General features: G+C 43.2%; 1 long non-coding RNA gene across 1 annotated transcript in view; it reads left to right on the top strand.

The window, feature by feature from the left end:
• The first annotated feature begins 4,368 nt into the window (after positions 1-4,368).
• The window catches only part of LOC118350671 (uncharacterized), a 29,717-nt gene continuing 10,611 nt past the window's right edge, over positions 4,369-23,474 (top strand). Inside the window, exons 1-3 of the long non-coding RNA XR_004804910.2 lie at positions 4,369-4,446; positions 19,119-19,205; positions 19,615-23,042. This is a non-coding gene — a long non-coding RNA (uncharacterized LOC118350671). The remainder of the gene's footprint in view (positions 4,447-19,118; positions 19,206-19,614; positions 23,043-23,474) is intronic.

Raw genomic sequence — 23,474 nt, 5'->3', positions numbered from 1 at the left:
TTTCATTTCGTCCCAGAAAAGTTTCTCCTTGAAAACAATGGATACTTAGGAGTGGCCTACTTAAATGTCAAGGATGGAAGGAAGGAACAGAGAAATAGAACAAATGGGTAAAAGGAAGAGAAGAGGCACCGTAGCATGATGTGAAGGACCAGGGTCACATGGCCATACCTGGGACCCAATTCTGACGTTGCCATTACTAACTTGGAGTTGCTGCACAAGCAATTCAACTTCTCTAAGCTCCATCAAAGGGAGATGATTATCTCACTGATGTCATGGGGTTGTTGTATGTAGATGAGCTGAGATATAAAATCCTTGGCCCAGAGCCCACTGTGTGGTAAGGATTCAAAGATGGCAGCTATGACGATCGTTATGCTTCCACCGAAGCTTTTCCTGTTGATACTGGTGAGGCCGGCGACCATCTCTCTGGGATGCACTTGTTATTTATGTGGCTCCAACAGGCTGGGCCATGACATTCCTTTTCAGAGTATACACTTTCATGATTAAGAGGAACGAGAAATTGTAGGCTTGACAACAGAAGATAGGCATAATTGACATTTGTGCAGTTTGCCAAATTTGCAAGTCACTTTTGTATAAATTTTCATTAGGGCCTCATAGCAATTCTGTGAATAGGGGTAATCATCCCAACTTGGGAGATAAGGAATCTGAGGTTCAGAAAAGTCAGGCAATCGCCTTAAGGTCGTGAGGTTAGCAAATGGCAGATTGAAACTCATCTTTCCAACACAACAGTGGACTGCGTGTAGGGCTCCCAGGTGCCTTCCCATTTGCTCCACTCCATTTCTGCTCATCTCCTTTCCTCTCCCGGGAATGTCCTTCCATCCAAATTCTGTCAGTTCCTTTTTGGTCCTCTAGAGCATGTGCTGTGAACATGTCACTGTCACAGCATTTACCTCCATATGATTGTCTCCTCCCTGCACTGAAACAAACCCTTTAAGACAGAAGCTAGTTTTTGTCTCTGTACTCCTAGTTGCTATTACATCATCAAATACAGTAGATTCTCAGTAAAATTTCAACCAATGAATGAGTATAAATGATGTACATTGTTCATCAGCCTGGTGGGGAAAGAGACATATTTGATAAAAATAACAGAGAATTGGTTTCACTTATATGTGGAATCTAAAAAACAAACAAAACCCCCCAGAAATACACTCACAAATAACAGAGCAAACTGGTGATTGACAGTGGGGAGTGAAGTGGGGTCATGCGTGAAATAGGCAAAGGGGATAAAGAGGTACAAATTTCAGTTATGGAATAAATAAGTCACGGGATGAGAAGTACAGTATAGGGAATGTAGTCAATAATATTGTAATCACTTTGTATGGTGACATATGGTAACCACACATTGTGGTGAACATTTCATAATGTATTATTGTCAAATCACTATGTTTTACACCTGAAACTAATATAATATTGTATGTCAACTGTATTTCAATTAAAAAACGAAAACAAAAGATGAAACAAAACAGAAATATTGGAGAAGCAATCTATTTTACAGTGGTTCACATAAATCATTATTATTATTTTTTTAATAAGACCCCTGTCTTTGAAATTTATGTAACATTTATTGAAACCCATTAGAAATGACAGTAGACTTTCTTGGAGATTTTGATTGGTCAGTATTTCAAGGTGGCATTCAGAATTATAATTACATTTGAAGGGCTAAATTTGATGAATATCATTCAACTTCAGATATCCCACAAACAAATCAACACAGAGTGATGTGATGTGTTATGAGTGATGTGTTCGATAGAGACCTGACTCCTTTAAGACCCATTTTTATTTCTTTCTCATCCTAGGCTTGTGGGTCATTTATTTTATTCCCCAAAGGTTCAGTCTGATGGTTGTTTTAGGCTACTTTGATAGGATTTTAAATGTCATGGCTCTCTGTCGGGGGAGACAATTCAAGGTTAATGAGAAACCAGAGCACACTGAGCGTAAATCTGGCTCTTTGGATTGACAGCCATAGGTGACAGAGACTGAAGATTCTTGTGCACAAACAATGAAGGTGGTTTGACCTTTACCTGGGAAGGAAATGAGCTGACTCATCCTGAGCCAGATGGAACTCTACTCGGATTAAAGCTTCAGGAAGATCAATTTGAGAGCTGGAAGGTACCTTGAGGGGGTCTCTTCTATATATTTGTGTGTGTGTGTGTGTGTGTGTGTGTGTGTGTGTGTGTACACATATATGCACTTATGTGTATTTATATGTGTACATAGGTATGTGTGTGTCCTTATCCCCCACAGATTAAAGCAGTGGGTTTGCAGGGATATGCCTGCTATAGATTGAATGTTTGTGTTCCCCTCACTGGAATTCATATGTTGAATCCCTAAACCTTAATATGATGGTGTTTGGAGATGGGACCTTTGGGAGATAATAAGATTTAGATAAAGTCATGAGGGTGGAGTCCTCAGGATAGGATTAGTATCCTTATAAGAAGAGGAAGACACCAGAGCTCACTCACTCTCTCTCTCTGCCATTTGAGGAGACAGCAAGAAGATAGCTGTCTGCAAACCAGGAAGCAGGCTCTTACCAGACCCCGAAGCAGAGGGCACCCTGATCTTATGGGAAAGAAATGTCCATTGTTTAAAGACCCAGTCTGTGGTATTTTGCTATAGCAGCCTGAGCTAAGGTGATACTCAAGGGGTTTTGGAAAGCCCATGAATGTGTGCATGTGTCTAACTTCCTCAAAAAAGTCCCTGACAGGTAGATTATTTCTTCCCGATCTTCATTTTCTGTTGAGGAGAAGAAAGGGATGTTCATTCCATCCCCCTCCCCCATCAGCAGGGATGGATGGGAAGACCATTCCTGTTTCCACTCTCTCAGCAACCTGGCTCACTCCTCCCCTGGAGAGACCTCTCTGGATGGGGAGTCTGAGGGTTCTCCTCTAGGAGCCTCCTGGACCTCTCTCAGTGGAATCTAGCTGCCACAGAGGAAGGGCCAGCTTCATGGGTGTGCAATCCACGCAGTTGCGCATATATATATATATATATATATACACATATATATAGCATATATATATATATATATAATAAGGGGCCCTGCATTTTCATTTTGTACTGGCCTTTGAAAATTATGTAGCTGGTCTTGGATAGGAGGCATATTATCATCTGCTGTCCATTGAAGGGAAGGTTTTGTCCTTGCCCATAGTTTTGGAGGGTAAATTTCAGTTTAGGGGGGGGGATGTTTTAGGAAGCCCATCTGGCCACAGAAAAAGGCTTACTCTCCAACTAGCTTCACTGGCATGTTCTGGTGTTAGAGAGGCAGTGTTACCAGTATGGGACCACTGCTCGGTATAAAGTCTGGTTCTGCCACTTACAAGTGACATGACCAGGGGCAAATGATTCAACCTCAGGCCCTTCCATTTCCTATCTTATAATATTGTCACATGACCTAACATATCTAAGTGCTTATGATTCCTAGAACGCAGTAAGTGTTAATACGTGCTTATATATATATATATATATTTAAATTATTATTATTATTATTTTAAAGATTTTCTTTATTTATTCATGAGAGAGACACACACACAGAGAGAGGCACAGACACTGGCAGAGAGAGAAGCAGGCTCCACGCAGGGAGCCTGATGTGGGACTTGATCCTGGGCTTCCAGGATCACACCCTGGGCCAAAGGCAGGCGCCAAACCACTGAGCCACCCGGGCTGCCCGTGCTTTTATATTTTAATCTCCATGACTCCTGTACCTTATTGTCACTGATTAGGAATTTGGAAGGGGAAGTCAGGGCGTTACCTACTGGGTTCTCTAAAACCCCCATCTTGGAACGCCTGGGTGGCTCAGCGGTTGAGCGCCTGCCTTTGGCTCAGGGCATGATCCTGGAGTCCTGGGATCGAGTCCCACATCAGGTTCCTGCAGGGAGCCTGCTTCTCCCTCTGCCTGTGTCTCTGCCTCTCTGTGTCTCTCATGAATAAATAAATAAAATCTTTAAAAACAAAACCCATCTCAAAAGTTAAGCATCACTGGTAACTTTTAGTAGCAGGATCTTTCCCTGCCCTCGAGGAGCTTGTGAATTCACAGCCTGAAAACTGGCACCACAAGGTACACTGGGATAAGACTTTAGTAAGGGCTAAAAATGAAATAGTTAGCTGGTGACAGATGAACTCCTCTCATTGGTATAAGAAGGCTCTTTGTGATATCCTTCCAGTGCACCACACAGACAGGTCTTTTTCCTTCCCTAGACCACAACCACAAGCATGTCACTGAGATGTATTTATAAGAGACTTGGTTTTCAGCTTAAGAAATCAGGTCCCGTGCAGTATTTGGGTAGAGCTATGGGCCCCTATGTCTGGCTTCGTAGTTCTCTAGAATCACCATGATTGTTCTCTGAATTCCAAAGGGGGATGAGTTATGTTTTCACACTCCTCCTGACTTCAGGAAGATCACAGGCTAGTGAGACAATCAGAATGCAGACGGTCAGTGATTAGGCCTCAACCCCTTTACAGGGGCTGAGGGAGTGTCCTGTGTAGTTTGGGCTACTGTAGAAATTACCACAGACCAGGGGGCTTAAATAACAATGTACTTCTCACAGTTCTGGAGGCCGGAAGCCCAGATTGGGGTACCAGCACAATCGGCTTCCAGTGAGTCTTTTTCCGGGTGTACAGGTAGCTGTCTTTGTTGTGTCCTCACAGCTTGCTGTGCCCTAGTTGGCAGTCTGGTCTCTCAGGACATCAGTCCCAGTGCTCTATCCTCAACCCAGTCACTTCACAAAGGCTCCACCTCCAAATACCATCACACAGGGATCAGTGTCAGTACATGAACTTGGGGTGACACAAACATCACAGGAAGGAGGGGGTCCTTTGGTTTATCTAAGGGACCAGCTGGAAAGGCTTCAAAGAGGGGGTTAGCCCTGAACTCTCTCGAGGTAAGAGTAGAATTTTCCTGCTAGACAGAGGCGTGTGTATATGTGCATGTCATGAATCTTAAGAAAAGTAGATGAAAGTAAAAATATTAATACACAGAGCTTGCTCTCATGGTGGCAACGGCCTCAGTTTTGGACTCACTGGTGCTGTGAATGAAAATCTTAATTTATATACTCTTCCCTGCAAAGACTCCCCTGCTCCTCCCTAGAATGCCTTCCTGCTGCTTAAAAATCACCCTCACTTGTGATTCGTACCTGCTTGAACAAATTTCTTTTTGGGAATTTGTCACTGGTAAATACTTTTCTAGATGGTCATGTTGGGAAGTTTTAAAAAGCTTCAAATGGCTTTTGAAGGAGTCTTCGTGCCATCTTCACACTCTGGGTGCCACAGGGAGAAGCGGATTAGAAAGCAACGAGTCTGCAGAGGCCAAACGGATCTGTGAGACGCGGAGAGGCCTAGGCTGGGCAGGAGATGCCTTTCCCACTGGAGCTCCCGGGAGTGGCTGCTCCTAGCCTCCAACGTAAATGCTTGGTTCTGTGGGCAGACTGTCAAAAGGCAATGATGAAACACCTCAGAATAAGTCCCAAATTAGAGCCTAGAACAACATGACCGTTGAAACCCTGGATCCATGAGTGAGATTTGTGAGGGGGCCCCAAGTACCCCGTCTGTGGGAGCTTTTCAAGGTATGAAGGTGATATGATCTAACGTGGAGCCTCAACTTCCACATGTGTAAAATGGCGCCCTTAGGAACCCACATTTGCAGACTGTAAAGCACTCCAGGCATTATTAGTCCACGTCATAGTGCATCTTTTGAAGCTACCTAAAAACAGAAAATAGACCAACTTAAACAAAAATAGAGAAAAGCAAAAAGTGAGGGATCTTTTTGAAGCTGCTATAACAAAAAATGCCATAGGGTAGGGGGCTTAAACAACAGAAATTTGTTTCTCACAGTTCTCTGGAGGTTGGAAGTCCGAGATCAAGGTGCCAGATGATTCAGTTCCTGAGGAAGACCTTCTCCTCAGTTTGCAGATGGCCACCTTCTTGCTGTGTCTTCACATGGTGAAGGAGATATGGAGCTCATTTCTCTTCTTGTAGGGCCACTAATCCCATTCATGCAGGCTCCACCCTCATGACCTAACTGCCTCTCAAAGGCTCCATCTCCGAACCTCATCACATTGGGAAACAGCATTTCAACATACACATTTTGGGAATACACAAATATTCAGTCCAGAGCATCAGGACTTGGAGGCTTGTCACTCATTAACCCTGAGGGCCCCAAAGCCTCAGGAAAACAGTAGCAGCTTTGTTCAAGAGGCTTGCAGCAAACAGACAAAAGAAAGTTTTCTGCCCACATTTGCGGTAATGATGCCTTCCCTCCCACCTCCTTCCTTATCTGTTGAGTTATGGGCACTGTCTAGGCGAGTAGGATCAAAATCCTCCTCTGAAAATTCACAGCCCATGGGACAGAGGCCCTTTAATCCCACTCTCACCACCGAATGTAGCTACAACGGGAGGAGGGTGCCACGTGCAGTTAAGCATCAAGGAAGTGGCTCCTGAGATGGGTGGTGGCAGTCAGGAACCCTTACTTTCATTCTGACCTGCTTACCAAGGTTTGCATTTCGTTTGCATATGAATATTTGTTTCTTTAATTATGACCCGACTATTTATTTGTTAAGTGTCAGAAGCAGGATTTACACCGTGGTCCTGGTAGACCACTTCTGATTATGGTTTGGACTGAGGACTACCTTTTCAAGATCTCTTCTGGCAAAACTCACCTCCTCTTTGATGCGGTTGCAGGAGATTCCCCTCTGGTCTAAAATGCACGGTGCTCTCCTTGGGTCAGGAGTAGGTTATGCAACCCTGGCCATAGTCCCCAATATGACCCTTAATCCATTTTATGTTCACCCAATTTCACTTTACTCCTACCCAACTTGATTTAATTCAATACAATTTAGCTCAAAACCTTTGGGCGCCCTTGCCAGGTGCTGGGGATCCGTGTGCTTCCTGGTCTTGGCAATTTACCCTCTGGCCGCTGGATGGCAGTATGTCCCACAGAATGTTCATTTTGGGGGCTGGCTCCTCCCCCAGGCCTGGGGCTCAGGGAGGACTGCTCCTCGCAGGCATTTGTTTAATGCACACTTCCAAATTGAACCGACAGCTTGCATCTTAGCCGTGCATGTGCAGTATATGTGTTTAATTATACTGTGGAATTAAATTCAGAAGGGTGAGAATGTGGTTACATGTGTGCGATTCCAAAGCCGCCTTGAGTTTGTGGCTTTTGCTAGGGGCTCAGTAAGGGGTTTAGAACCTGTGGGAGCCGGGTGGTGGGGCTGGGGGCGCTGCTGATCCGGGCTTCAGATCCAAGGGCAGGTGGCATCCACTTGAGCAAAAGAGTCCTGTGCAAATTTGGCTTCCTGGACCACTAAGAGTCGTGGCCCTGAGGCCCCTTCCCTGAGAGCCTGCTGTCCTAGGTCCAATGCCCAGCCTCTGGGCCCTCGCTTCCTCTGCTTCTGGCTGGGTTGCCTCATGAGAGCTGGCCTTCCATGGGGCCAGGGTCCTGCCCCAGACGTCCTTTTCCCCAGTGTCACTGACTTACCTACCACGGGGCGCCACAGGCTGCTCCCACTGTGTGGGATACCAGTGACTTCAGAGCGGCATTTATTAGGCAGGGCTTTATCGTCCGGGGTGTTCAGGGATGGCTCTAATGGTGCACTTTCAGGCCTTGGAAAGGCCAGTGGGAACCATCACCTGAATGGAAAGGCCTCAGTCAGGGTGATCTCCCTGGCACCTGTGGCGAGTTGGTATCCCTCCAATGGTCCTGAATAGTTCTAGTGGTGGTGGAGGGAATCTCACTGCTTCCTGTAGATACTTCCCTTGTTGGTAGTTTTAATTACTTAAGCATTTCACATTTTCTTTGAGCTGAAATCTGACCTCTTAGAAATTTCAACTAGTGGTCCTCATTCTTTTCCCTGGGCCATGGAAGTAAGACCTTGTAGACATAGTTTAATTGCATATCTTGGTTCGGCCAGAGACTCAGCATCTCTCTCTTTTTTTTTTTTTTTTAAGATTTTTATTTATTTATTTTTTTAAGATTTTATTCATAAGGGACACAGAGAGGCAGAGACACAGGCTTGGGCAGGAAGCCCAAGGCAGGACTCGATCCTGGGTCTCCAGAATCCCGTCCTGGGCTGAAGGCGGTGCTAAACTGCTGAGCCACCCGGGCTGCCCAAGACTCTGCATCTCTAACAAGCATTCAGTGATGCTCTCCTCCTGGTTCAAGGACCGCACTGTGAGCAGCAGGGGAGCAGAGGAAAAACCTAGGGCTTTGCAATTATCTTTGGATTCCAAGTCTGGCATTGCTTGCTAGCTCTGTGGCCTTGGAAGTTACTCAGGTTCCAACCGGTAAAATGGGGATTATAACGCTCAAATAAATAATGCCTAATTAATTTATTATGAGAGTTCCATGAAATTATGAGTTTGTATTAGCTGGGAATGCTGTCAGTTATAAGTAAAAGAAACCTGACTAAAATGGGCTTAAACTATTGAAGTTTATGTTTTTTGCATAACAAGAAGTAGCGGCTGGCATTTGTTCAGCTGCTCATTGATGCAATTAAGGATCCAAGTTCTTTATATCTTCCCCCTGCTATTCTTAGCCCATCGACTTTAATTCTCATGCTTCTTGCCACGTGATCATAACATGGTTGCCATAGCTCCAAACATTCTATGTGCATTTAAAGAAACAGTAAAAGTGGAAATGCCAGTAATGGTCAAGTCTGACTCTTTTATTAGGAAAGCAAAACATTTCCTGAAAGCCCCCCCCCCCCCCCCCGCCCCGCCCCGAGAGTTTTCCATAGTCTTATTGGCCAGAGCTGGGTCCTATGACCACTCTAAGTTTTAAGGACCCTGGCATAAGCAATCACTGTCAAACGGAATAGGATCGTTATGGTTCATTACCTTGGGCTAGGGGCATGGCTACTCAACAAAATTGCAGGTTTTTTTTTTTTTTTTTTTAAGATTTTATTTATTTATTCATGTGAGACAGAGAGAGAGAGAGAGAGGCAGAAACAGGCAGAGGGAGAAGCAGGTTCCCTGCAGGGACCCTGATGCAGGACTCAGTCCCAGGACACTGGGATCCTCAGCGGAAGAAGGACGTTCAACTGCTGAGGCACCCAGGTGTCCCCAAAATTGTAGTTCTGTTTTAGTAGGTGTTTTAGCCAAGCATGGGCTGCTTTTTAACAAAGTAGTGTAGACTGGGTATTTTATTTTATTTTTATTCTTATTTTTTAAATTTTATTTATTTATTCATGACAGACACAGAGAGAGAGAGAGAGGCAGAGACACAGACAGAGGGAGAAGCAAGGCTCCATGTAGGGAGCCTGACGAACTCGATCCCGGGTCTCCAGGATCACACCCCAGGCTCAAGGCAGTGCTAAACCGCTGGGCCACCGGGGCTGCCCAAGACTGGGTATTTTAAACAACAAATATTTATTTCTCAGTTCTGGAGGCTCAGAAGTCCAAGATGGGGGTACCAGTAGATCCAGCATTTGATGAGGCCTGCTTCCTGGTTCATAGATGGCTGTGTTCTTGCTTTTCTTTACATGTCAGAAAGAGGGCAAGAGAGCCCTCTGGGGTCCCTTTTATAGGAGCACTACTCCTATCCATGAGAGCCAGACCCCAGGACCCAAAGGCCCTGCCTCCTAATACCACCATCCTGGGGACTAGGATTTCAACATGAATTTTGGGGGAATAGTCGGTTGTGGCAAGGTCAAAATAGGGGTCTCACATTAGATAGGAAACTGTGTTTTTTAAATCATGTCCATAAATTAATTGACATGCCTCCCTTTAAGAAGTAGGATCGTGGGCTGCCTGGGTGGCTCAGCTGTTTAGCGCTGCCTTCAGCCCAGGGCCTGATTCTGGAGACCCGGAATCAAGTCCCATGTCAGGCTCCCTGCAGGGAGCCTGCTTCTCCCTCTGCCTGGGTCTCTGCCTCTCTCTCTGTGTCTCATGAATAAATAAATAAAATCTTAAAAAAAAAAAAGTTGGATATTTTTTCTTCCCCTCAAACTTCATTTGTAACCAATGGAGTATGTTAGAAATGAAGCTGTATGACATGTGAGGCTGAGTCATAAAAGGCCACGCATCTTGTACTATTTCCTGGAACCCCTTCACCTAGAGCCCTGAGATGCTTTGTAAGGAGATAGACTCCCCTGAGGCTGCAAGTCACACAAGGAGGCCACATGTAGGTGCTTCAGTCAGCGGTCCTAGTCTTCCAATGATCCTAGCCCAGGTTGCGACTCGTGAGTGAATGAGCCTTTAGATGATTCCAGACCCCCACCATTGGGTCTTCCTAGCTGAGGCTCTGGAATTGTGCAGTAGAGGCAAGCCGACCTTGTCATGCCGTCTGAATGCCTGACCCACAGAATCTATAAACATAATGGTTATTCTTTCAAACTGCTAAATTTGGGGAGCAATTTTTTTTTTTTTTTTTTACTTAGTAATGGTAACTGGAATAGAAACTAATAGAATTTGCCACAGAATGTTTCCCATCGCACCTGGCAGAGAGGAGCTGTTCAAACTATGCACGTGTTAGAACTTCTCTTCACTTTCCAAGACTGTTTCCTTCCTTGGCACCAAGCATTTAACTAAGGCAAGCCACAATTGCATCTTCATTTCCTTCCAGTGTTTCTCACTTGAGTTCATTTTACTTTTCTTTACCAAATTGCTTGCTATCCTCTGAGTGTTTACATGGTGACATGCCTTTTTAAAGGTCCATAATCCAAATCTAATAATAACGGTGGAGATTTATAGAATGATTACTATGTACCAAGCCCTTTGAAAAGCATATTAGCTTATGAGGTAGGTACTCATATTAGACTCATCTTAAAGTTGAGGAGCCTGAGGCACAGAGGGGATAAATACTTGCCCAAGGTCACTGAGCTAGTAAGTGGAAGTAGCCAAATTGTGTAGTGTAGCTGTTCTCCGTAATGGAAGCAATACGTTGTCTGTGTAGGACTGTTGCCGTAGAAGCATGGGCCAAGCAGTACCTTTGAGATCCTGTGGGGTTGGGGGGAAGAAGCATATTGCATATGTGAATAGCCCAGTGAAAACCATACTGGAAGAAGAAGCCATTTGGAAGATTTTTTGGGTCCCCAAGGTCTGTTATCTTGAGAAATCTTGGCATTCTCTGGCCCTGATGTGGGGCTCAGCACCACTTCTGGAAACACTGTTCTTGCTATGCACCCTTGCTACTGATTCTTGTCCTGCCCAGTTGAATACCAGCAACAATTTATTGAGTCTACTCTCTCAGGGATGTTTGTTTCTAAGTTGCCTTCTTGATGAGACCTTCTCTTCTTTCACACTTATCTCCCCTTCAGGATTCTCTCTGTGTCCCTTATTCATGGACTGTTTGTACTGGCCACACACACTCCCCTTCCCCCTGCTTCCTCACACTCTGTATCTACTTCCCAGCCCATTCACTTCTGACTGCTGCCATTCAGATGTTTAATGACAACTGCTATTCTCTTCCTGGACTGGCCCAAATGACCCCCAGAATCCAGCGCCACCAGTGTCTGTTTCTGTTGGCAAAACAGACTAAGTATCTTAGAAAAACAAACTTAGTGTATCTTAGGAAAACACTTCAGAGGGCCTGATTATCACTACCTCCTTCTCCAAGTTCCCATAATACAGCCTTTCCCTTTTGACCATATCAGATAATTTTAACTGCAAATGACATTAAAATCACTGAATCTGTCTCCTTTTGGAGACCTAGAATAATGTATACTTGTTGGTCATCTGGCCATACAAGAACTTTCCCTCCCCCAAACTCTCCCTATGTAGTCTCCAGAGCCAGTCACTGAAACTTTGAAAGCTTTTGGTATTAACTTTTTATTTCTAAGTAATAAGCTTAATATTTTCCCCTCATTTTAAATTATGAACATTTTCTACTTATTTTCTGTTAGGATTCTCAGACTTTTTATTTTTTTCTTCTATTTTCATATGACAGATTTAGGTCACTCAATAATCAGTTTTGACATTTCTTTGACCATGGAGAGATTGCTGAGCCAATTAGAGTACTATGACCACATTATAAAAATTTGAAGCAAATGGAAATAGCTCACATCATGAACACCCAGGTACTTATTATCTCAGTCGTAACCTAACATTTTGCCACATTTGTTTCAGGCTTAAAACAAAGCATTATAGGGGCAGTTGAAACCCTTTGGGTTTATCTTTCTCATCTCATTCTTTCTCTTCTCTCCTTACTACTTTGAAACAACTACCATCCTGAAAATGATGTTTGTCATTCCATGAATTATTTTTTTACTTATGTTACATATGTATGCACTCCTAAATGATATATAGTATTTCTGTGTTTAAAAAATTTTTTTTAAATTTTTATTTATTTATGATAGTCACACAGAGAGAGAGAGAGAGAGGCAGAGACACAGGCAGAGGGAGAAGCAGGCTCCATGCACCGGGAGCCCAACGTGGGATTCGATTCCGGGTCTCCAGGATCGCGCCCTGGGCCAAAGGCAGGCGCTAAACCACTGCGCCACCCAGGGATCCCTGTGTTTTAAAATTTGAGATGAATGGCATAATACTTTGATTAACCTTTTGTACCTACTCCCCCCGCCCCCAACCTCTATTTTCACTTTGAGGTTTATCCAAGTAGATAATACATGTAACTCTGGCTTTTAAAACTAATGTGTGGTATTTCATTGCATAAGTAAACCACACAATATATAAATCTGTTTTTCTACTAATAAACAAAATTATATTTTTATCCATTTTTTGGGTTATTATAAACAATGCTGCAGTGAACATTCTCATAGTTGTCTGCTCAGGCATATGTGGAAGAGTTTTCTAAATATGCTGAATTTTAGTAAATAACAAGCACGGGCAGTTTTCCTAGGTATTGTCAAATTGTTTTTCAAAATGGCTGAAATAATGAAATGCACATCAGCACTGTATGAGAGTTTTTTTTTGGAATGGCGAGACTTTTATTTTTTTCTAACATCCTGGGCATAAAATGGTATCTAAATGTGATTTCAATTTGTATTTCCCTTTCACTTGTGAGGCTGAGCATTTTTTCATAAATTTATTGGCTATTCCTTGCACAGGTTTGTCTCATTTTTTATTTGCTCAAATTTCAACGTACCTATTATTAATTTTTACAAACAGATGTTCTGACATCTGCCAAAGACTGTCCAGCCTCCAGCTTCAAGTAACAGAGCACCAACAAACAGTAGTTTACATAACAAAGACATGTAATTATCTCACATAACAAGAATCCTGGCAGTAGGGGCTTGCAGGTTAGGTTGAGAGGCAGATTTGAATCTGGCTCTTCTTGTCTTTCTCTTCTGCCATCCTCAGCAAGGTGACTGTCTCTTGGGTGGTCCTAAGACTACTGCTGCAGCTCCAAAGAGCATATCTTAATATCACACAGGCCAAAATAAATAAAATATTAAAAAAAAAACCACACACACAGGCCAGAACAGAAAGGAAGATGTCAGGAGCTCAAACTGGGCCTTTGCCCTTTGCTCTCTTTTGCCAGTGCACAAATTCTTAGAATTCCCCTGAGGCCTGGCGCTTGCTATATCATAGGCCAGAACTGGTCACATATCAATGTTAGACGAATCATTGATATTTGGGTATAGGACTCCCTGATTGACCTAGGCCAGTCCCGATGCTTCCTGGAAGCCAGACAGATTGTAGCCCAAACAAAATCTAGTAGTATGGAGAAAGAGAAAAACAGCCAAAATACCTCTTCTTTCTCAAATCAACAAGTGGTCTATCTGTTCCTATTTTTTCCTCCCGGAGAGCTCCCTTCTTCATTTCTTGTCCAATGGTTCCTGCCATGGCCTGCTCACAGCTTCCTCTTTACTGCTGTCATCTGTTGGGGCCTTTCCTGAAAGCCATGTTTTCCTCTTTCTCATTTCTTCTCTCTCCTTTTGCAGAAGCCCAATCCTTCAGTAATTTCCTAAGAAATAGCACATTGGAGATGCATGCTCTGAATTATGCTTGTGCACAATCGTCCATATTCCATCCTTACATTTGATTCACCACTTGGTTGTATAGAATGTTTGGCTTCAAATAATAGTCTTGGCTCAGAGATTTGGAGGCATTGCTCCATTATTCTTTTATTTCCAGTGTCTGGTAGTCCAAAGCTATCCTGATTCCTGATCCTTTGATGACAACTCTCCTCTTTTTAAAAGTTCTCCAGATGTCCTCTTTATCCCTGACCTTCTGAAATTCCATATAGCTGTACTGAAGTCGGACACTCAGGAAGCTCTCACAGGCAGACTTCTATCTTTTTTTTCCCCTACAGTGTGGATTTTTATTTTTATTTATTTTATTTTTTTATTTTTAAAGATTTTATTTATTTATTCATGGGAGACACAGGGAGAGAGAGAGGCAGAGACACAGGCAGAGGGAGAAGCAGGCTCCATGCAGGGAGCCCGACGTGGGACTCGATCCTGGGTCTCCAGGATCAGGCCCTGGGCTGAAGGTGGTGCTAAACCACTGAGCCACCTGGGCTGCCCCCAGTGTGGATTTTTTTTTTTATTTTAATTTAAATCCCAGTTAGTTAACATGGAGTGTAATATTAGTTTCGGGTGTACAAAATAGTGATTCAACACTTGCACATGCTCATCACAGCAGGTGTAGTCCTAATCCCCATCACCTGTTCCTCCCCAGCCATATCCAGCAGTTTGTTCTCCAGTTAACAGTCTGTTTCGTGGAGGCAGGCTTCTATCTTGCAGTTGTGGGAAATAGTCTTGTTTTATGCCTCTGATAGTTTCCTTCCCTTAATTTCCCTTAGTTTTCTCTATGCTGGACTCCTGGGACTCCTGTTGGTTGCACAGTGGACTTTCTGGATTAATCTCCATAGCATTCTTATCATTTTTCTTGGCCCACTTTTTCTCTTTTTATCTTTTGATTTTATTTCTGTGAGTCTTTTGGCTTGATTATTGAGTTTATTTGCTTTCATACTTTTAATATCTAAGAACTCCTTATTCTTTAATAAATTCCCTTTCATAGCATCCTATCTTATGTATAAAATATCGCTCTGAGGATATATTTTTTTGGGATGTTCTTCTGTTTCCCAGATTGTCTGTTTTCTGTAGTTTCCTTTTCTTCTGTTTGTTTTTCATTTGCTTGAGTGTCTCTCATGGTGGAATCCTTATTCCTGTGTATGATGGCTCCTTGTCTGCCCACATCGAAGAGGCTGACACTGAAATGTTGGTTAGAAGCTGAGAATGCATGGCCTGGGCTTGTTGATGAGGGAACTTTATGTAGAAATTTGGAGCATAGGATGGGATAGTCTCAAAGTCAAAATATGCAAGCCTTTATTCTAAAGCCATTTCAATTTGGTCTTGGTAGGACCTCACAGTAGGTCTCTGTGGCATCAGGTTTTTGCAATGCTAACTTATTCATATTACTCAAGATATTAAACTTCCTTAGGCCTCAGTTTCCTTGTCTATAATCAGATGGAATTGGGCTAGGTGACCTCAAAGGACTCTTTCCACTCTATGGTTTTATAATATGATTCAGGACAGAGATTAGTTAAGAGATAGAAGCATATTAGAGGGAATCAGCTATGCTAAAATATAAAAATCCTTTGAAGCTGTCAGGAGATCGGCTCCTAAAAATCTAATAAAAATTTTGACTCATTGGGGACATGACTCAATGGGAGATAATTAGAAATAAACCTGGGAGGGAGGACTAAGAAGGGCTAATATTCAGCGGCAATGCCTTAATTAATTTTGCCTATGCCCTTGGGATGTTGAAGTCACTAGGTTTTGCTGTCTACCTCTTGGAGCTGAATTGCACACGTAAGCTGGACGTTGCTGATTGAATGGGGTATTATAGATCCAGGGAGAAGGAAGGAGTATTAGATTTTAATTTATAATAACCCATCTAAGACCCTGGGTCTTAGGTTGACAGATCCCTACACAAAGGTCAACATCTTGGAGGATTTCTAAAATTAGATTCTTGTTTACTCCTAAGATGAAGCTGTGTCCCTCCCCCTGGGGTACCATAAGGTTAAGGGACTCCCAAAAGGTGGTAGAAAAAACATTACTTGGAGATTTCACATTTCTGCATGGGGATTTGCTAGGGTCTGACATGTGTGTGTATTAAATTAAAAGTAAGTCTTAGTTTAAACTATTTGCTTATTTAGACTATCAATTCCTGCAAAATCGGTGCCTGGCATCCTGATTTCTTTATGTCTCACTCACACAATGTGTGCAGTTGGTGTTTACTACACATTTGAGTAAAGGAAGCTGTTGAGATGCACACACACGCCTGTAGGACACCACTTCCTTTCCATTCACCTTCCACGCATGTGGAAAATCTATGGGTCACCATGCGAATGCAGTGCGTGCTAGGCAGGCTGAGGACTGGACCTGGGGCTTGTTTGAAAGATAAAGGACGATCAACTCCATTTGATGGAATTCCAATGTCACAAAATACCCCGAGGAATAACTTCCCAGCCAATATTCCTTCCTTCAGCTGCATGACTAGTCTTGCTGCCACCTCAAGATCATGTTGCCTGAGTAGAAAATATAGCTAAGCTGTCATGATGGTATTTACACAGAGCAAAGCAGAGAATGATGGCGGGGGAGACATTTAGGGGAGATTTCCTGGATTTACGATATTGATTTTTGGTCTTTGTATGAGGAAGAAATTAACATCCCTCCTCCTGGAAATATGTTCTCTGTAATGAGCCTGGTTAACTTCATGAAATACAGCTTACCAAGTTAGTGCTTGCCAAGAAGGGGACAGGATTGGACTCCGAGAAGTGCAGGCAATTGCACCCAAAGATGGGGCTCTGTTAGACTTCAGGCAAGGAAGGGGAGCAGTTAGGCTGTCTTTGGTTTTGGCAAAGCCGGTGAAAGGTGAGCTTCAGTTGGGGAAACCTATTTAAGGAAGAGGTGGAGGGGTGAGAGAGGATTTGCATCACAGTGTAGTCTTGGGGGGCTACTGGTTTTTTTTTGGGTTTGTATTTTGAGTAAAGCCATTCATTCATTTATCCACTGAGCAAGGGCTAGACACCATCCTCATCACCAAGGATGTGAGGAGTTGTCTTTTGGGAGCTGGGAGACTGGAAGAGGAAACCACTAAAGCCAGCCTTATTGCAGTTGAACATGGAGACTAACCCTTTGAGAAATTCAGAATCAGCCCTGAGCATTATGAAATGGGAAACTTACTTTTGGTTAAGCCCAATGTCCATGTGTTACCTTTTAGTTAAATGGCACCCTAGCACAGCAGCTGGCCTTGAACTTTGAAACAGTCCTCCTAAAAATATGCCTTTCACCATTCCTCCCTTTCTTAGTGATCTGCAGTGATTTCTTATGTAGCCCACTGAAATCGGATCAAAATCCTACACCTGAATTTGAAGGTTTCTCATATTTTAGCTTATCTTCCTTTCCAACCAAATAGGATTCACTGCCCCCTCCCCCTGCAGGGGCCACCTTTCTCCTCTGAGAGGGCTTTTGGTCAGCTGATACTCTCTGATAGGATCCTTAGCTTGTTAAATTATTGGTAGATGGCTGCTGCCCTGAGGAGCACTCCTACCCTCCAATCCCAGGTGCACTTTTGCCTGGGACCCACCTATACTTCCACATCCCATGAGCTAACAGGTTAACACCTGGCATCACAGGGAGAGCACCAGCCTCAGCACCATATGCAGGGTCTGAGCCCAGTCTGGACAGCTGGTGAAATATTTTGCATGTACCCTGTATAGACCTATGGGGCCCACTGTGCACTCTTTCCACCTTCCATGCTGCTCTTCCTCTTCTTTGCCTGTTTGGATACTCACCACTTTTCCAAGACCCAACGCATAGCAAACTTCGTCTATGCATTTAATAACTATTTATTGAGGGCCTGCAATGGACACAATGGTGTAAGACAGATGCTGTGTAGCCCTCCCAGAGCCTATAGTTCAGACATCTGTCACATAATCATTTAAATCAGTGGAAATTGTGTGACATGGGCCATGCAGGGGGTTGGAGTGCTAGGGACTGTGGGGACCTGTACTTGGACATCTGACTGGGCCTCTATTCCCAGGCTGTGAGCCTGATCTGGGGTTGGGGAAGGGCAGGAGATGTCAGGGATGACTGCCCTGTGGTCCTGGCCTTTGGGCTAAGGTCTGAAGTACAAGTGGACATTAACTAGGCATGAGAAGTGGAAGTGGCATGTGTGAAGGCCCAGGGGTAGGGGAAGTATGTTGTGTTTGGGGTATTGACAATAGCCGGCCTGATAGCCTGCAAAGCCCTTTTCGTCCATGGACCTGTTTCTTTCATGGGCCCATTTCTATGACTCCTTGGAATTATATCCTAATATCTTCTTAGTGACTCATTAATAAAGAGACTGATGGTTTCAATAAGCATGGATTTAGGACCTGGTATGCCCCGTGAGAGGTGCTGGGAAAACGAAGCCTACCACAAGCTCTCATAGTGCTCCTTTACTCTTTCCTTTCCCCTTTGTGGCCCTTGGCCCACTTTTAATTACCGTTCCTTGCTCCTTCTCCCTTTCCTCTACTTCGTCAGAGCTAGCCGTTACCTTCTGAAGGGATTGTCTGTCCTCTTTATTACAGTATCCCTAGACCCTGGTACAGAACCTGGCATATAGTAGGATGTGTTTGTTGAATGAATACTTTTTTTTTTTTTTAAAGATTTTATTTATTTATTTGCCAGAAAGAAAGAGAGCACAAGTAAGGGGAGCAGGAGAAGAGAAGCCAGCTTCCTGCTGAGCAAGGAGCCTGATGCGGGGCTCAATCTCAGGACCCTGGGATCATGACCTGGATGCTCAGCCAACTGAGCCATCCAGGCACCCCTGTTGAATGAATACTTGTATTGAATTAAAGCCCGATGAGACATGTTGGTGACCTTATGTCTGGTAACTGTTCTACAGTGTACTTTGCATTATTCTTTAATTGCTTCCTGTTCAGAGGTCTTTCTGCCAGACTATTAGCTCTCAGAGGGTGGGACTGGTTGGTTAGGAACTGTCTGTGCAGACTTAGTGTAAGAATTTACAAGAATGAAAGGAGATGATTTGAACCAGAATCCAGAAGCTCATGCACAGAAGTTTACAAACTGGAGTCAATCCTTCATGATGAAACAAAGTCCTTTGAAACTTCCAGGAGAAATTGAGAGGCAACATAGCAATAGTAATAGCAACAACAACAACAACAATAATGCAGAAGTTTAACTTAATTCTTTCAGTGCTACGGTGCTTTTCCTGTGAGTTCCTGGCTTTCCAATACAGAGTTCCGTATTTATTGGGATTAAAGAAGGTATTTAGTTTGTCAGGTAAGCACCATATATATATTTTATATTTCTGACATTTGAGAAGCAGGGCAGACGGACCCAATCTCTGGCCACTTCCCCTCTCAGTTTACCGGGTCACTGCCTGAACTCTCACATCCAGAGGTGACACAAAACGGTGGTGGTGGTATTATTACCTCTATCCATGGCTTAATCCCTCCATTAAATACAATCAGGTCTGAGATGGGATCCTTCAGCCAGGAATCCATCCGAGCAGGCTAGCCTTAGTCCCAGGGGACAGCCAGGGGTCATTTTTTACCACTGTGAGTCTGATGCAGGAAGTTCTTAGGGGAAAACTCGTTAGCCAGGGAATGGGATTTTATTTGGGGCTTTGCAGTTCTGTGGTAACCCCTCCAGTGACCTCGCTCAGATGGCCTTCTCCTCTGTGTTTTAGGTGGTGCCTTCAAGGAAGCGAAGGGGGTGCGGTTCACAGGAAGAAATGAGCCCAAAGGAGACTGCCAATTACTGCACCTGTCAGTGTTCAACAACAGATAAAATTAATTCAGAAACCCAAACAGTCTGCAGAAAACCGAACACAATTATCTAAGAAATTAAGTTATACCGTCGCTATGACCTTTAATCAATCATCCAACCGTTAATGTTAATTTTGTGATCTAAAAATCATAGTTCTATTTGCATTTTAATGGCTGCTAAATGAGTGTCATCAGGAAGAAATAATGGCAGGGTGGCCTTTTGCTACAAATTCTTCCTTCCTAATGGTAATGCGGAAAGCTAGGAAACGGTGTTTGGAAAAGGTTTTGTTTCGCCTTCCAGCAGATGTATGGAGCTGCCCTTCTCAAATGAAAAAACAAGCAATTCCCCACAAATACCACCACCTGTTGTTATAAATAAATCCAAGCTGTAAAATGGAACTCAGGCTTAATGGCAAAATCATTACGGGCATCCTACCCCCCTCCTGCCAACCGTTCATTACGGCCTCGTAACCACTTGTTTCTCAGTCATGTACCTTTTTAAGCTTCCGACTGGCCATCAGGCACCATCCCTAACCAGGAGAGATGGCCTGTGGATTTGTGGCTAAAAATATAAAGTTACCCACCTCGGGGAGAATGATCACATGTCGTGTGCCTGGTTTAAATGGCTAGAAACTGGCTACATGCCACTCCATATTTAGGTTTTCCTTTAAATCTTAATCCAGACATCCAGTGGCGTATTTCACAGCTAATGAACCTAACCTTCAAGTAGGAGCATAAAATCCTAATTAAATCAGGGCATCGTGAGGTTATTGGCAGGCTGTTTATAATTTGGCAGACTCTTGCTTCTATGAGTAGTTATAGGAAAATTATAAAGCATTAGAACTGGAATGCTGTATAATTATCCTCTTGTCTATCTCCAAACTCCTTTAGTTTGTCGTGGAGTCTATCACTCCATCTATAAATATCAATTGTTTAGTAGGCCCAGGGTATTGGGCTTACTGAAATATTGTGCTCCTCATGTAAAGCTAAGCTTTTTTCCTCCAATCTCTTGGGAGGAAGGTCTATCTGAATTATTTCTTCTGATAAAAGAAGTCTTGAATTTATACATTTGGAAGGAAAGCTTTAAAACTAAAGAGCTTCTGCGATTTTCTGAGTACAGGAGATTCAAATAGGGAAGGGAGGCAAAAATATTAAAGATGAATGCCAACTTTTTTTTCTTCCAAGGAAAGGTGGAGGGGGGGAAGGTTCCCGCAAAGATTGCAAAACTCCATTTCATAAAAGATTTATTAGCAATGACAGAGGGAGATTGCTGAGTGGAACCCTGATAAATGCCTCGCCTTTTTTCACTGCCTTAAAATTATGGGTTCTGTCCATAAAGTACTGATTAATTCATATCCACTCAATGACATACCCTCTTTCTCTCCCCCAAGCAAAGATTATAAGCATTTTACTTCAACAAATAAAGAACTCTGAGTGGGATGCATACTAATTCATTTAGCTCTGGAACTCGCACTACAATTTATGTAGCTAATCACAGCAAAGCAGGAGAGAGTCTTTTCTCTTACTGTGACAAGACTTGCCTACCTTTCAGCATTTCCCCCCCTAAGGTATTATTAATCTCTAAACTTCACAAAATTGAAGACTATCTAAGACCATTTAAAATGGAGTGACATCATATGTAGCAACTCCCAAAGAGAGAAGTTTCTTGGCTTTTCTGAAAGACTGACTGTAGCGACTGGAGTCTTTTCTTGTTTAAAGAATTCAGATGAAGTAACTGGTGTCTGTTCTAAATTTCCAGAGGAAATCAGTTAGATTTTGAACACACTTATTTGAGAGGTTCAGTCCTAGAACAACGGCGAAATGCCCACAGGAAAGAAGACAGATGAAGAGACAGCAGTGGCTTGTTAGCTCAAGAGTTTACCTGGGAGAAACACAAGACCGCTGCAAGGAGCTGGTCAGGATGTCCCTACTTCATAAGGTGGTCTGGTGAATTGCTTTCATGCACATCTCAGAGAGCAAAGATTTTCAATTTTAATGAATTAAAAAAAATTTAAGAACAGTAGGCTCCCATTTAAGATGTTGGAAAATGTAGAAGAGCACTAGCAAAATAATTATTTCACAAGCCAGCGCTGTACTAGACAAGGATCAGTGAGTTCTTCATAAAAGAAGGTCCCTTAATTCTGGTTGCCTGTAACCTCCTGGAGGGTAATGCGTCAGGTCAGTCTTGTCGGCTCAGTACTTGGCACACGGTGGATGTTCATTGTGTACTTGTTGAAAGAATGAGGTTGTAAACACATAGCAATTAACCACATATGTCCCCATTTGATTTTTTTTTCCCCATTTGATTTTTGATCATTTTGAAGGGGGGACTGAAACTCTTGGTGTGAACAGCTTCCTAGGCTTTTGAATAATGTCTAAGTAGTTTTGTTAAAGAGCTGGGTTAAATAGGCAGAGCATGGCCAGACATCAAGTTGAGGTGGAAAGGGGCGAGTGCTACTTTCCATCAAAAATAAGATTGACTCAGGGGTGCTTAGGTGGCTCAGTCAGTGAAGGGGTTAAGTGATTGCCTTTGGCTCACATCATCGTTGTCATCATCATCATCATCCTGCACTCATCCTCAGCGGGGAGACTGCTTCTCCCTCTGCCTCTTCCTGCTGCTCTGCTTGCTGGTGCTCTCTTTCTCTCTCTCTGTCAAATAAATAACTAAAATCTTAAAAAAAAAAAAAGACTGACTTAGTGAATGCTTCTATATGCCAACTACAGAACTAAGCCTAATTTATTTCTTTCAATGCTTATAACAGGTCTGCGAGGTATGCATTTTTCTTCCCACTTTACATTTGGCTCAGGAAGTATGAATAATCGCTCAAGATGGTATATAGCTGGTAAGTGGAGGACCTGGGGTGATTCGAACTCTCCTTTATGAAACTCCAGCACTGTCTTCATAACCACTATGCTGTCTGGTGTCTACGTAAGCCAAAGACAGGGCCCAAACACTGGAGGACATTGAAAGTTGGCACGTAAAGAGGTTTAGAAGATCCACCATGAGAAGCCACATCCAAGGGAAGAACATGGAGGATTCCTGGACCTTTTAATCCAGTGATGACTGAGGACCCAAGATCTGGAAGATGTTTTGGCTTTGTACTCACACAGCTCTGAAGATGCTGAGTTCTGATTGAGCTGGCAATGAGCATTGGGAGGACCAGGGTTCAGTGGTCAGGGAACTGATGACTGGCACCGAGGGACAGGAAACATGGCCATTAAGGCTGGCACATAGGACTCTGTATTCAGCTATTGGGAAGGTTTGGACTTCATGGCTGGAAATTCGAGATGCAAGAGGGAGAGCTCAGTCACTGATAGAAACATAATGAATCATGACTGACTCCATAAGGTACCTTGTTGACAGAGAGGCCATGCTATTTGGATTATTTGGGACAAAATTAGTAACAGTGCCTGGAATAGTATCAAGAGGGAATCAGATTGATTCAGTTACCAGGGTTGGAAGGTATGATTCAGTGAGAGACAGACTATCCCATGTTTGTCTGGCTTCACGAAATAGTCACATCTAATACAGGAGACTCAGGTTCATTTTTTGAAAAGATTTTACTTATTTATTTGAGACACACACACACAGGTTGGGGAGAGGCAGAGGGAGATCAGGGAACCCAACATGGGGCTCGATCCCAGGACCTTGGGATCATGACCTGAGCTGAACCAGATGCTTAACCAACTGAGCCACCCATATGCCCCAGGTTCATTTTTGCTAGAATTAATTGATATGTTGCATATTTCAACTTTTTCCTTTAATAATAATGAATGCTAA

The sequence above is a fragment of the Canis lupus genome, chromosome 15 (assembly GCF_003254725.2).
Source record: "Canis lupus dingo isolate Sandy chromosome 15, ASM325472v2, whole genome shotgun sequence".
Lineage (NCBI taxonomy): Eukaryota > Metazoa > Chordata > Mammalia > Carnivora > Canidae > Canis > Canis lupus.
The sequence above is the reverse complement of the archived record's forward strand: the minus strand, read 5'-3'. Positions and strand labels throughout refer to the sequence as shown.